The sequence below is a fragment of the Neopelma chrysocephalum genome, unplaced genomic scaffold (assembly GCF_003984885.1).
Source record: "Neopelma chrysocephalum unplaced genomic scaffold, ASM398488v2 Primary Assembly neopelma1_84, whole genome shotgun sequence".
NCBI lineage: Eukaryota > Metazoa > Chordata > Aves > Passeriformes > Pipridae > Neopelma > Neopelma chrysocephalum.
In genome coordinates this window covers 1,872,837-1,887,736 of record NW_020897746.1, presented here as the reverse complement: position 1 = coordinate 1,887,736, position 14,900 = coordinate 1,872,837, and the positions used below count along the sequence as shown (strand labels likewise).

Below are 14,900 nucleotides of genomic sequence, written 5' to 3'. Positions count from 1 at the left end.
AATTGTTTGGTAGCAATGGGGGGAGATGGGATCTCTGCTCTAGGACTGCAGTGGGTCCTGTGGCAGCAATTTGCACATGGAAACGAGGAGCAGCTTTACACAAAAGGTGCTCTCCATTCACCACAGGTTAATATCTTAGAACGAGATCTGGAAATCACATCCAAAGCCAGGTCTACAAACCTTGTCTTCCATGTACACCACAACTACAGCACCAGGACACTGGGGGCTGTGAGCAGAGCTCATTGGAGCAGCTGCCAGCAAAGAGGCCTTTGGGTCAAGCCATGAACTGAAGTTAAACCCATTCCCAATTTAATCCTCTCTTCGTTCTAACATACTGATGTTTATTTAATTTGGCAACACTTGAAGACTGAACTCATCTGTCTCTTATAGAATATCTCTTACAAGGACAGGAGGGGAGAGCTGGACCTCTTCAGCCTTGAGAAGACCTAACTGAGGGGATCTTATAAATCTCCATCAGGGGCTGCAGGGAGGGGGCAGAGGATGGACCAGGCTCTGCTCGGGGGGGCCCAGCAATGGCACAGGAGGAACGGGCAGGAACTGATGCCCAGGAAGCTCCACCTGGACAGGAGGAAGAACTTCTTTGCTGGGCAGTGACCCAGCCCTGAACAGAAACCAGAGAGGGTGTGGAGTCTCCTCACTGGGGATATTCCAGAACACTCTGGTCACAATCCTGTGCCATGTGCTCTGATTCTGGGATTCAAATATGTGTCTTCTGGTCCGGCCATTACCTGAAACATCTCTCTGGTCATCCCCCATAACCTCTATGGCATTGCAGGTCGTGTTGGGGATGTTGATTCATACCACACCCCAGGTAGCAGGTAGTGAACAAGTCAGGAACTCCTCTGGAGAATTCAGAGAGAAGATGTGATGAGGAGAGGCGATAAAAAATGCTTCTTTCTTAATCAGATCTGAGGTCATCCTTTGAAGCTTTACTGTTTCTAACATGCACCTGTAACCTTCCCAGCAGGGATCACCAGGGCTAAGACAAAGGCCTTTCTCTCACATAAAATCCCCCCAGCCTGGCTTCTACTCAAAGATTCATTTTAAGGAACATTTGAAGTAAAACTTAAAAAATATTTCTATCTTTAGAGTCATAGAATCATTAGGGTTAGAAAAGCCCTCTAAGATCATCGAGTCTAACCATTAACCCAATGAGTTTCCCTTTTTGGATGCTGTGACCTGTATTTCCCACATTCAATCTCAAACCAACTTCATGTGTTGTGTATAACAGACACAGAAGTGGGTGTAGAGGTGCTGGCTGCCCAGATTTAACATCAGGGATGAACAGCAGCCTCACATTGTAAAGATGTCATTTTTTATCTTGCTTACTGGATGATTCCTATTCAGCATCGCTGAGGGCAACAGAAACGATGGCAAGAGCCTGTTTGTTACACACTTGTTCTACATGTTTGAATAAAAAGAGACCTGCCACGTTTCAAAAGCCATGGGGCTGAATGCTTTGAAATCAGCTCTGAGCCACACATCCCAGGGATATGACAGAAAGGAGAACCTAGAAAGTACCACGAGCTTTTGTTCGACATCCCCATCTACGGCGGAAAGACGAACCGGGGCAGAGAAAACTGGCACAACAAAAGTGTGGCCCCTTTCAAGCCCAGTTTGTGTGGGTGCTTTATAAAGTAGGATAACATCAGCAATTCAAGTATTCTGAAATGTCAGAACAGGGAAGTGAAGCCTGTATTTCCCTCTCAGCAATATTCTCTGTTCAAGAGCAGTTGGCAGATAAAGATTCAAACATCTGTGCAAGGGTGTAGTCCTGCAGTGCTTACAATCATCACTAAATCCAGCTCATCCAGGTACCTCTGTGGCACAGGTGCACCAGTCAGGGATATTGGCATCAGATTAACCTAAAGCTGCAAATGATTCACTCATTGCATTAGAAGGATGTGGATTTTTCAGGCTGGTAACATCTTGCACTGTAAACTTTGCTGCACCTTGGTAAGGTTTGATCCTCTGTGCCATGTCAAGAAGTGATGCAATAATGACATGCCAAAAATAAAAACTTTCATTGGGATCAAACTCTCATCCAAGGCCATTTTGGATGGAGCTCTGAGCAACCTGGACTAGTGGAAGGTATGGTTGGAATGAGATGATCTTTAAGGTTCCTTACAACCCAAACCATTCTAGAACTCTAAGAGAATTTGCTTTCTGAGAGAAAACAACTGATGCATTGTGGTTTTTTAAATAAAGTGTCATGATCCTACTATACAGAAGAGGAGATGTTTGCTGTCCATCCACGAGACGCACCAGGATGCCCAGCAGTTCTTGTCTCAAGCCTAGAATTTAATTCAACGTGTCACATTGTCAAATAAGTCAATTGTAAGTGATGCTGAGACCCAAAAAGGCTCTTGGAGCAGCTCTGTTAGCCAGGTCTCAGCTGATGTTCTGGGGGCAGTAGAGCTGACACCTCTACAAACTGCACAAAAGCAGAATTTCAGGTTCCCACTGCTGGCTCCCAGAGAGGCCCCAGTGCCACAGCACCGGCCCTAGGAGAAAAGGGGGAAGTTGGCATTGCTGCCATTACCCAAACATCAATAATTCCAGCCTTTTTATTTAGAATTGTTTCTGTAGGTCAATGATTTTCCAACTCTCAAGCTGAACTGGCTCCTGCTTTCAGGCAGCTGCTCCTTGTCACCCTTGCATTCACTGGGAGGTTACAGGACAAATCATCCTGTCAGGACTTCAACTGGTTTGGGGTTCCTGTTGGTTAAAAGAGGCTTATTAGGTATCCTGACCTTAATTGCAGCTTACTGAAACTTCTTTGCCAGCCAGAAGCATCCCAGCTAGTCCCAAGAGAAAACCAATGTCATTGATGCTTCCTTGTGACAGGCAGGAATCAGCTCCTCTTGAAACTCAGTGCAGTTCATTCGACAAATCTGCCACTCATTTGTCCCTACAAAGAACTGGTCACCCCAACCTCTACATGTCAGGGAAGTTACAGCACCTCGAACTTGAATTTTCCTGTTAAGAGATAAGTGAGGTTTGGCTTGGTATTGACCCCAATATATCTATTTTCCATCTCCTCTAGAGGGTCTTGACCTCCATCCTTCCCCAAAAAGCTCCATGTTTGGCTATGATATCAATATGCAAGAACATGGTCAGGACTAACATTTCATTCCCTCACCTGTTAATATTTCACATGATCTTGCCTGTCCCACCTGCCTCTGCCAGGGTGTGCAAAGGCAACGCTGCAGAGACTTTGCTTTTTGGACCAGAGCCCAATGGCAACAGCTCCTTGTTGATATTCTTGCTTAACTGCACTTCAATATCCTGTATTCAAGAATATTTCCAGACAGCTTAGGTCTCTGGGGAATAGTTTCAATTGTACAAGGCTAAGCTGGCAGGACTGTGCACTGAAGCTGGTTACTCAAGCAGAGGAAAATGAATTACTGTGAGCCCGACTTTCAAATCCCCCGTGAAGTGACGCCTGCAGGTTTCTGTTTTGTAGGCAGAGAAAAGCCTTGCACGTACTCCAGCACTTCCAGACACGTGCCCACCCAACCAGCAGAGCCTCCTTTACAATCCCTCCTCCAACAAACCCTTTCTCAGCTGGAAAATCCTGCTCTTTCTTAGCTGGGGTAAATAAGAGTCGTTTGGCTGAATGCAGCAGACTTGGCCCACTTTGCATCATTTTAGGATCTGTTTCCTAACACCTGAAAGGCAAGAACACTCACTTAAATGAGGGATGAGTAGGGCAGTTCACCTCTGTGCAAACACAGGCTGTAATTCTCAGCCTGCTCTCCCTCAGCTGTGGAACCACACTGGCCATTTTGTCTGTGGGACTGCAACACTGAGGCTTATTTGGATTATGCCTTTAGATGAAAACAATTGATTCTTACACTGTGTCCCTTTGGGGGAAGTGTCACCTCTGCCCTCCCATCTCCGAGCTCACTTCATCACTCTGGGGGTGGAATCTCTACGGAGAGCTACAATCCCTCCTCCAGTGCCAACTGTTGTGTTTCCTGTCTTTAGCAAAAGCAAAGCTGTGATTCCCTCAGAGAAAACAGGATCAAAGCACAATTGGATGGGATTGGAGTCTCCTTGCTGCTGCAGCCAATGCTGAACAGCATCAAAGTCTCTCCTGCCCCTGGTGCTGGTGTTTGTCACTCAACCACGGCTTTTTCAGTGTTCTTGGACTGACCCGGGCTAGAGAGTGACTCTCTAGAGGGAGAAGAAAGGAAAGAGTTATTAGTTATAGTTGTATTACAGTGTAAGAAGCAAGTAAATATCATCACTGTGGGTTCTTCAGCATAGCAGGGATCACGTATGATCCTAAAAATCCTTACCTCATTCCAGCAACACACACATTTTATGTCAGTGCCTCCACTTCTCCTTCCACTGATTCCTCATCTCTCAGACATGAAAACAACAAAGGATAAAATTCAGCCTCAGCATCCTTTCCTAGAGCAGCTTTCACTGCAGGTTCTCTGTGTCCCAGGCCCCTCTCCCTGTCTGAAGGACGCAATCCCATCTCCTGCCTGTCAGTAATTAATCACATTTGTCACAGAAAAGCTTTGAAATGAGTCAGCCCGTCATCAACACGGGTGTCTGCTCTTTCCTAAGATGAGGAGAACAACAGGTCAGCCATTAGGAAGAGGAAAATGGTTTTCCACAGATAAAGTACCAGACTCCAGTAAAAAAATCCAAACCAACCAGCAAATAACTCAAACCAGCCCTTAGCCTTGTCACAAAATTTGAAGTGTAAGATAAAGAAGTCTCTGCTTCAGTTCTGCCACCTGTGAAGGAATATTGCTCTTCTGTATAGAACACAGCAGATTAACTTCAAAATCTGAGAGACCCCAAAATAGGCTGCAAGTGGGGTGAAACTACTTCTGTGGGGTTAAGTGATAGAATCACAGAATCACAGATTGGTCTGGGCTGGAAAGGACCTTAAAGCTCATCTCATTCCACTCCCTGCCATGGGCAGGGACACCTTCCACTAGCCCAGGTTGCTCCAAGCCCCATCCAACCTGGCCTTGGACACTTCCAGGGATCCAGGGGCAGCCACAGCTTCTCTGGGCAACCTGTGCCAGGGCCTCCCCACCCTCACAGAGAAAAATTTCTTCCCACTATCCCATCTAACCCTGTCCTCTGTCAGTTTGAAGCCATTGCCCCTTGTCCTGTCACTCCAGGCCCTTGGAAAGAGTCTCTCTCCTGTTGCTCCCTCAGGTCCTGCAAGGCCACACTTAGGTCACCCCAAAGCTTCTCTTCTCCAGGCTGGACAATCCCAACTCTCTCCCCTTTCCTCCCAGCAGAGCTGCTCCATCCCTCTGATCATGTTGGTGCCTCCTCTGGACTCTCTCCAACAGCTCCAACAGCCCTTCCTGTGCTGTTCCCCAGGGCTGGAGGCAGCTCTGCAGGGGGGTCTAACCAGAGCAGAGGGGCAGAATAACCTCCCTGATATTCTGAAATCCTGATATTCTCACACAGAAAATTATCCCTCCTGTTTTGGGGGAACTACACATGAGTGATATGGAAAATAGATAACAAAAAAGGGAATAAAGGATCTTTATGCCATCAGAACTTGGACTGAGAATGAAGCTTTGGCACGAAGCAAGTGCATACAAGAGGCAGAGACCAGCTGGTGGCAGCTCCAGGCTCCCCAGGGCTTGTGAGGGGTCTGGTGAGTTTGACATTTTAAGTTGCAATATAAACTCCAGCAACATTTGTCACTACCTGGGTTCACAGACAGTGCTGCCAGCTGTGGTGACAGTACCAGCATTTTCAGGATATTCCCATATTTTCACTCCAAAGCCAAGCTCCATGTGTGAAAACACCATTTTCTCTTTGGTAAAGTATTTTCTCAGAAAGAGAAACCACCTCTAGTATTTAGTGTTGTGAAAGCATGAGAAGGGAATTCCCAAAAAATAATAACAGAGATAAATCAGAGTAATTCTGCATTTATTCTTTAAAAAAAAAAATCACTGTCATGTGCTTGGCTTGTGATTTTTGAACAAATACAGGTGTCAGCACTTCCTGATAAAGTTTGACATCTAAGCAGCACCACCCAGCATTCCTGTGCTTTCCAAGCATTAATCTGTCCTAGCCCCAGATATTTTCAGGATTAAACACTTGCAGAATGTTTCAAAGAACGAAAGCCAGGAAGTGTTGATTTTCTGTGTGGAAGGAACTGAAGCTCCAAGGAAGGGGAGAGAGGAAGGAAGGGAAACCAACATGGACATCTGGGCTCTGGGGACCTGGAGAGGGTGTTGTAAAAGCCACAGACAAGGTCTGATGAGTTTGGAAAAATTACTTTGGTTCAATTATAAAACTAAATAGAAGCAAATGATTGTTTTTAAAGTCTTGCTTATAGAATCATAGAATTAGGGAATGGCTTGGGTTGGAAGGGACCATAAAGATCATCCAGCCCCACTCCCTGCCATGAGCAGGGACACCTTCCACTAGCCCAGGTTGCTCCAAGCCCCGTCCAACCTGGCCTTGGACACTTCCAGGGATCCAGGGGCAGCCACAGCTTCTCTGGACAAACTGTGCCAGGGCCTCCCCACCCTCACAGGGAAGAATTTATTCCTTATATCTAACCTAAATTTCCCCTCTTTCAGTTGGAACCCATTCTTCCTTGTCCTATCACCCCAGTTCCTGAAGAAAAAACAATCACCATATATGTAACTGGGCATTCCAGTGCTGGCATTCCAATTTCACCCACCTATGCACCAGCTTAAGGAATATTTGAATATTTAACAAACACAAGAATCAGGTAATTGTGGATGTCAGGGAAAAAAAAAAAAAAAGAAGAAATAAAAAATAATTCCTGATTTGTAATTTAATTGCACTGGATTTCTTCCTTGGTCTGCCTCCAGCAGTAGCACATCCAGAGTCTCCTGTAGTGCCAGGACTGATCCCTGTGAAAAACACAACCCCCAGCGAGGGTTTCATGCCACACTCCCACAACACGAGCAGCCAGGAGCCAGGCTTCATGCAAATATTCCCTAAAGCAGGAGAACAAAGGGATTCTTTTTAATCAGAAATGTGATACACGGGCAGAACTGTTTTTGAACAATGTATTTAAAAATTTCCTATGAGGTGTTGGCAGCCTTTTGGGAGTCCTCTGTTATCACAGGCCCATCAACTGGCTTTTGATGTGCTGCTTTGCAGTTTTCCCTGTAAAAGGCTCCCACCTCACATGCCCTTTGGGGTTGGCATTAGGGCAGGAGGTGGCATTTGAAATCAAACCTATAACTACAGAGTTTATCTGATTACAGCTCCCTGCTGCTTGCTGATAAATCAGAGTTTTTGCAGCACCGCCAAGACTGCTTTGATTTTTCCAAGGTATCCTCTACAGTTCTTCACTTTGAGAGGGAAGAGGGTATTATTAACACAGAAAAAAAACCACCTTAGAGTGGACAGAATTCATTGCCAGGAGCATAAAATCATGGTTTGGATTGGAAGGGACTTAAAAGACCATCCAGTTCCACCCCCTGCCATGGGCAGGGACACCTTCCACTAGCCCAGGTTGCTCCAAGCCCCGTCCAACCTGGCCTTGGACACTTCCAGGGATGGGGCAGCCACAGGTTCTCTGGGCAACCTGTGCCAGGGCCTCACAGCCCTCACAGGGAAGGATTTCTTCATAATATCTCATCTAAATCTACCCTCCTTCAGCTTAAAGCCATTCCCTCTTGTCCTGTCACTCCAGTCCCTCTCCAGCTCTCTCGGGGCCCCTTCAGGCCCTGGAGTATTCTCTTCTCCAGACTGAACACCCCCAGCTCCCTCAGCCTGTCTTCACAGAGTTCATCAGAGTTTGATTTCAACATTAACTTGATAACTGTGCTTCTTTCTTGTCCAGGCTGTTCTTTGAATCCCCAGGAGTAAATGGCTTTAAGTTGCACTTGTTATTCAAGCAGTCAAGCAGTTCACATTAACGATGCCATGAATACTCTGGATGCTGCCAAACCTCTTGTAGATGAAACACAGAGTCTATGTAGGAGGTTAAAAATATCACCATTCATTATTTACTTCTTGCAGAACGAAACCACTGCTTTGAAGTACGATTATAAATAAAAATACCAGCAAAAGTCCCGCCTGCCCGTTCCCTCCCCTGCAGGGATACTTGCTCTTTGTCCTGTTCTGATCTCTTGTGAAGTTCTTCAGCACTCTATGAACTCTTTCAACACATCTTTAAATATATATTTTTTTATTTTTATTTTTTTTTACAGTGCAAATCAGCTCTTTCTGAAAAGGCATTTGCAGTCGTCCATCCCACTTTGCATCTGCACTTAGAGCTGCTTGGGCTGTGACAGGGAACAAAATTAATTTGGTTGTTTATTCCAGTATTTATAGACATCACAGAAACACACTTAAAGTTAATTCCATGTAGATGGAAAACAAGTTGCATCATCACAGCAGTGAAGCATTCTGCCACTCCCCTTCAAAACAGAAACAAAGAAAACTTCAGATCAAGCCTACAAGATAAACACGTTCTCGTATATCTAAAGGCGAAGTTCCTTTAAGGTTGACCAAAATTATTTTCAATAAACATCTTTTCCTCACCCAAGCAGATCTAAACCCTTTTTTTTAAAGATAAGCTTGTCTTGGGGTGGCTGTGGATTCCAGGTTTAGAGTTTCATGCTGTGCCATGGGCTCATAATTCCCTGGTGTGATGGGTGAACAAGGTGTTCAGAGATAAAGGATGATGTTTGTTCACTAAAATGCATCTTTTTAATGCCCCGTCCCTGGAAGTGTCCAAGGCCAGGTTGGACAGGGCTTGGAGCAACCTGGGCTAGTGGAAGGTGTCCCTGCCCATGGCAGGGGGGTGGGATAAGATGATCTTTAAGGTCCTTTACAACCCAAACCAGTCTGTGATTCTGTGATCTTTGCAGGTAAATTGCAACAAAGGGATGAAAATGGTTCTGCAGGGAGGGAGATTGGGACAGTTCCACCACTGGAGGTTCCAGAGAGGGGGAAATTCCCTCTCAGGACAGGGAGTACACATCCCAAAACCCACATTTTGGAGCAGTCATGCCTACCTGGAGCAGCAGGATTCAGCTGAAACTGAAAGCAGCCATGGGGCAGGAGAGGTGAGAATTTTCATAACAACTACTAACACCTGGTACATCTTCAACAAAGACTCCCCAGATGTCTTGTGGAATCACACAGCTCTGCATGGGGGAAATAAAAATCAACATTTCTCCCAGAGTTAGCAACACTTTGTACTAAATTGTGTGGAAACAAGGATGGAAACGCTTTTGTTTTGATAAATACCACGGATTTGACTCGGAAAAAACATCTGCAAAATGCCTCTTCTGTCATTGAAGAATTTCTGCCATAAGACATTAGATGCTACGTGCATTCAGGACTTGCTGACAGCCCAGTGACAAGGTATTATTTGTATGCAGAGATGTGGGAGGGGAATCACAGTACGGAGTTAGGGAGGGAAAAATGGAAAGCACAAAAATGGATCTGACAGGAGTGAGAGACAAAACTGTACCACTTTCTCAGTGACTGCAGCAACAGGTTTGCCCTGATGAATCTCCCATTTCAGGCATTTGGAAACTGTGTTTGGTAAGAGTGAGGGAAGAGACCAGAGAGGAAGAAAGGAAGAGGGGAAGGGTTGATAAGGTGAGCATGTGTCTGCTTAAAAGCCTGACTTTGACCAGAAATGTCTGTTTTAAGCAACAGGGTAAAGGAGGAGATTGGAGGGACTGTTTATTGTTTCCATGAAGTGTGTCTCATTTTCTCTCCCTTCTTCCAAAATGGCCAGCGTTTTGTCTTCAGTGGATGCCACCACATAACACAAATAAAATGCAGAGCAAACAGATTAATGCCCACCAGCTGCACTTAGTGGGGATAGTCACAGACCACAGAATCACAGAAGGGTTTGAGGTGGAAGGGACATTAAGGCTCATCTCGCTCCACCCCCTGCCATGGGCAGGGACACCTTCCACTAGCCCAGGTTGCTCCAAGCCCTGTCCAACCTGGCCTTGGACACTTCCAGGGATGGGGCAGCCACAGCTTCTCTGGGCAACCTGTGCCAGGGCCTCCCCACCCTCACAGGGAAGAATTTCTTCCCAGTGTCCCATCTAACCCTGACCCCTGTCAGCTTGAAGCCATTTCCCCTTGTCCTGTCACTCCAGGCCCTTGGAAATAGTCTCTCCAAGGAGAGAGATCTTGTCAGCCTCTTGCACACCCAAAGGTCCTGTTTTCCTTCATGTTTTCTCTACCAGAAGCAATGGCAGCTGAAGCTCAGGGTGCTTCAAATGTCTCTTCCACAAACAGCAGGTCCCATGGATGTGCTTTGTGACAGAACCCCTCCCAGCATGGATTGAAGTGCCATCAGGCTTCGAGCCTCTGCTTTTCTCTAAGAGGCTCTAGAACCTCTCTCAACCCCCAAATTGACACATTCTTGTCACTTAATATGTACACAGAATGGAATTTCTTACATTCCTACAAAGCAAGTGAGAAAAATGAGTAATAACTGCTCCAGTCTTCTGGAAGACATAAACATTGACATATATTTCAAAGAATTCAGTGGCTCCAAGTTATCCCAGAGATGTGAGCATGCACTTGTAATGCAAGAAACATGACATTTGGAATGGGCATGAGCATGGCTTGTGTGTACATGTGTTGGTACAAGCAAAGGTCACTGGGTTTAGATAAACAAGTCCAGAGTAGGTTTTTCTTTGGGGTCAAGTGATGAATTTATCTGAAAGTTCTTGTTAGTCTTGTGTTTGTTCTCAAACAAGTTCTGCTGCTTTAGAGGAGAGCTTTCCCATGGCATCTCTAATGGAATATTTGGGATTTCCACCTTCATTGCTTCCCCTGCTGCTTGCTGATTATCATGGTTGTTAAGTGAATTATAGGGTTCACAGATTCATAGGGTTGAAGGGACCTCTAAAGGCCATCCTGGATGGCCTTCTGGATGTGTCATGGGCAGGGACACCTTCCACTAGCCCAGGTTGCTCCAAGCCCTGTCCAGCTTGGCCTGGGACACTTCCAGGGATGGGGCAGCCACAGCTTCTCTGGGCAACCTGTGCCAGGGCCTCCCCACCCTCACTGTAAATAAATGTATCCTAAGATCAGGTTTTAATTGTACACCACAAAATACATTCATCCTCATGCAAGAATGTTCTTCAGGGAAGTGTTTAAATCCCTCAGGTTTCACTCCCTCCACTGGGTGTAAACAGAGAAGTTACAGGAAGTCTTATATCAATAAATAAAGAGAAATAAGAACAAGTGCACTAAGCTGGTGCTGAGGGTCCATCATCAAAGCTCCCCCACGCAGAATTCTCTCCAATGAAAGGCCAGAGCTCCTTATTCCAGAGACATTCCTGCCTCAGGATCTGCATTCTGAGACCCCTGAATGCCAATTATAGACTAAAAAGGCTAAGTTAAGAGAACTTTGGGGTTATGAAGTCAAGCACTTCTGGGGTTATGAAGTCAAAGAGCAATAGAGTCAGTGTACCCTGAGCAACCTTGTTTTGCCCCAGTTGCACATGTGCATTACAATAAACTAATTATATTATCTATTCTATCTTCTTCAGTAAAAACTCTCTCTCATCAGTGGTAGAATCAGGATTTCAAAAAAAACAACTTCCTGAAGGGAAGGAGGAGGAATAATATGTGGAATGAACACTGAAATCTAGGCATTGGTTTTTGGGGTCTTTTAAGAGGAATGGTAGTGGTTTGGAGTTCTTCCAAAATCCTGTTTCTGTGGCAAATAGTGATCTTAGAAAATTTCAGCCCAGATGATTTAATAAATCTGTTAGATCTGAATATAGACCTTACAGCAGTTGGTGTGGGAAAACCTCTCAAATAAGCACTTCTGCCATTCCTAGGAATATCTTCTGTCTCACTACAGCTAATATCTCCCTAAAAAAAAAAAGCCAATTCAGGAACTAGTCCATTTTTATGCTCATTTTTAACTTTTTATGACTTTTACCAGATTTAGTATAAGAGAACTCTGCGGGATGACACATGAGATTCAGGAAAAACCCAAATTCAGAGTGAAATGAAACCCAGCAAAGCCAAGCCAAGGGTCTCAAACTTCAGGATCGAGGTTGAGACACTCACAAAGAATAAATAGCACAGGAAAAGGGTTCGTCTGTGAATCAATTTTGTGATGTTCCTCTGGAGGTTGCCCTACTTTCTGCTACTAACAAAGAGGAGGATAAGGAAAAAATTCAAGTTGCAGAGCTGCTCCTCACCAAGACAATCTTCTTCTGAGGCTCACAGTCAATCATCACCTTGTTTGTATTTCACTTTCAGAACCTCACCACTCCATGTGCCAACTGAAAAATAACTACCATCATCTATAATTGATAGGAAAGCATAAAATAAAGGAGGCTGTGGTCTAGATAGCAAGACACTTGTCCCAGGTCTAGCTCTGGGCTGCACAAATAGCTTTATTTATTTCAGAGTGTTGCCAAGATCTAACCTGAGGGGATCCAACCAATGTTTTCACTCAAAGATCCACAACACTGTGGAACACGAGACATTTCCTAACCAAATCTAGGTAATATTTTGAAGCAAAAGTGGGATTCTCTGGGTGTGTGACTAAAATATACACTGCTTCTCCTCATTTCAGCATTCAAAACTCTGTTTCCCAGGATAATGAAACCGTGGGAGACCATCTGTCATGAGCCAACACTTGGTAACTTCCCAGGCATCACCCAGCTGTAATTGGCATTTCTAGCACTGCCATGAGAGTTTGTGGGTTTTCTCTCATCTGATGAGGATCTCTCAGTTCAGCCAGATTATTTTGGCTGAAACTTGCCTTTAACACACGTGGCCACTCTTCTCAGTTTCACTGTCTGGCATTTGGTTGGTTGGATTTTCCCACGTGAGATATCCAGCTCCCACCAATGGTCCCAGTGTGTCAAGAGATATTAGTTGTGAGGCATAAATAGGTTTAAAGCAGAAGGAGTCACACAGAGCTATAACACTGTGGGATTTAGTATGTTGTTTGCTTGGCTTTACGAGCATGAGAGGCTGGATTTGCTGAAGCCTCGGGCCACAAGCTCTGTATTTACACCTAGAGATGTTTTCTGCTGGAATAGATTTAATTTTCTCAGTGATTTCCCAAGTAGCTGGTACAGTGCTGAGTTCTGGCCTCAGTAAGAGAAAAATATTGTTACCACACTGATGTTTTGGTTGTTGGTAAACATTTTTATCCTAAATGTAGGGCTTTTTTAGTTTCCCATGCTCTGCCAGGTGCACCAGAAGCACAAACCAGAAGATCAGGAGACTACAACCATCAGCAGAACTATCTCATTCCAACCCCCTGCCATGGGCAGGGACACCTTCCACTAGCCCAGGTTGCTCCAAGCCCCGTCCAACCTGGCCTTGGACACTTCCAGGGATGGGGCAGCCACAGCTTCTCTGGGCAACCTGTGCCAGGGCCTCCCCACCCTCACAGGGGAGAATTTCTTCCATACACCTAACATAAATTTCCCCTCTCTCAGTGTGAAGCCATTCCCCCTTGTCCCATCACTCCAGTTCCTGATGAACAGCCCTTCTCCAGCTTCCCTGGAGCCCCTTCAGACTCTGGAAGGTGCTGTGAGGTCTCCACACCATCTTCTCTTCTCCAGGCTGGACACCCCCAGCTCTCCCAGCCTGTCTCCATAGGGGAGGTGCTCCAGGCCTCTTATCAACTTCGTGGCCTCCTCTGGACTTGATTCAACAGTTCCACTTCCTTCCTTTGTTGGGGGCACCAGACCTGGCCATGGCACTTGAGGTGGGGTCTCACCTGAGCAGAGCAGAGGAGCAGAATCACCTCCTTCAACCTGCTGGCCACAATCCTTTCGGTGCAGCCCAGGATACAGTTGGCTTTCTGGGCTGCAAATCAAATATAGTGGGATGAAATCCACACATGCAGAAACATCCAGGTTTTTTCCCCCACTAGAAGAATTAAAAAGCCTTGACAAGGCTTCATTATTCTGAAATTTTAATAAGGAGTAAAAGAGCAATATCAGAGGGACCAGCAGGAAATCTCTGTCTTTTCCACTGTCTCTTATGGTAATTTTTTCCATGTAAATCAAAGATCTTAAAGGTTCAGCAAAAGCACATACAAGGATTACAAAGGAGTATGTAACAACCTGGACACTCCATTTCCCAGACACATGTCACAGGGAAATCTTAGTTCCTAGAATGAGGAATGAATGGTATGGGACACTCCCAGATACTTTGTAGCACAATTTAACTGATAACATTGGAGCCAATACAGAATCTTTATACAGAGTTACCCTTAACCTTTAACAAAGTGTTAAAACTGCACTTGTAAGGGCAACTGCAGCCAAGGACATCCACAGCCTTCCCAGATTGCTGGGGAAGTGCAGGTCCTTGACACAAACTGAATGTCAACCTGTCTCCAAACCACACAAAATGTGACTTTTTGTACCGAGATTTGTTACAAGCCGGTGACTAATTGTACCTCACATCTGGTGGGGGCAGGAGACGATCCAGCAACCCGTGAGATATCATTGTTCCTACGTTAATTAACGATTGTTCAGAGCCACTCACTAATTACTCTTCTTGTGCAAACACTGACAAATCGAGGTTTTAAACGCTGCACGGGGAGTGCTGAGCACAAAATCCTGCTCTTGGGAACGGGGAGTGACACAGGCGGGTCCCTGTGTGCTGCTGGGAGAACCTTGTTGTGTGGAGATGGAACAGAAATGCCCTAAAGGGACGAGCTGATGGATATTCCGGGTCCATTCAGAGCAAAAAAAGAAAAGCCACAAGCACACAGGGGCTTCAGTTTCCTTGTATTTGAGTAAAGACTCTTTGTAAAGGGAAATAGGTTAAGGGGTGGCAGGGTTGGGGAGTTGTGGGGACACGGGGTGAGGGGCTGGGCTGCTGTGGAGATGTAGGGTGAGAGGCTGGAGTGCCATGGGGCCATGGGGTGAGGG

The 14,900-nt window shown here is 45.5% G+C and overlaps 1 long non-coding RNA gene across 1 annotated transcript; it reads right to left on the bottom strand.

Annotated features, from left to right (window-relative positions):
• Positions 1-7,748: 7,748 nt before the first annotated feature.
• On the bottom strand, positions 7,749-11,412 carry LOC113971600. The gene is made up of 3 exons (XR_003535598.1): positions 11,233-11,412; positions 9,021-9,152; positions 7,749-8,285 (listed from the first exon to the last, which is right to left on the bottom strand). It is a non-coding gene; the product is annotated as an uncharacterized LOC113971600 (long non-coding RNA).
• Positions 11,413-14,900: the final 3,488 nt, after the last annotated feature.